Source organism: Carcharhinus amblyrhynchos, chromosome 12, assembly GCF_965287045.1.
Source record: "Carcharhinus amblyrhynchos chromosome 12, sCarAmb.v2.hapA, whole genome shotgun sequence".
Classification (NCBI taxonomy): Eukaryota; Metazoa; Chordata; class Chondrichthyes; order Carcharhiniformes; family Carcharhinidae; genus Carcharhinus; species Carcharhinus amblyrhynchos.
In genome coordinates, this window is record NC_137335.1 from 86,355,911 (window position 1) to 86,356,483 (window position 573).

The following is a 573-nucleotide window of genomic DNA, read 5'->3' on the forward strand; positions in this document are numbered from 1 at the left end:
TTAACTGAAATAGTTATAGGATCACTGCAGAGAAATACAATATACATGCTGTAACTATTGGCATTACGAGTGTCATGTGAGTGTGTCTTTAAGAGAAGTTTCTTTTTAAAGCCATGCAGCTTGCAGCTTGAGTGATGTCATTGGTGTGGAGCTAAGCCATGGCAGTCAGGTGATAGGGGTATGTTAGTTTGGGCTTTCAGTTTCATTTTGGGGAATTTCATTCTGGGAAGCAGTTTAGCAGCAAGCTAGGAAACAGATTCTCTCTCATTCTGTTCTTCTGTTTAAGAAGCTGTGTTTTGGGAAACAGGTTCAACTACAATCTCCTGTGAGTTTCTTCAGAAGGGATTTTCAGCATTGAGCCCAGAAGGCGGGATTCCTCCAGTGAGTGAGCACTAACCTGTGCTGTATTGTGCTTATTTGGAGGGTTTTGGATATTGGCTTAGCGATATCTCCTAAAGAATTATACATTGTTGTAATGTTGTGTTTCTTGGTTGTAATTGTTAAAAAACTTTTGCTATTGTTTTACTATACATGTCCACAATATTCTTAATGAAATTTTGTTTTTGATAAAAA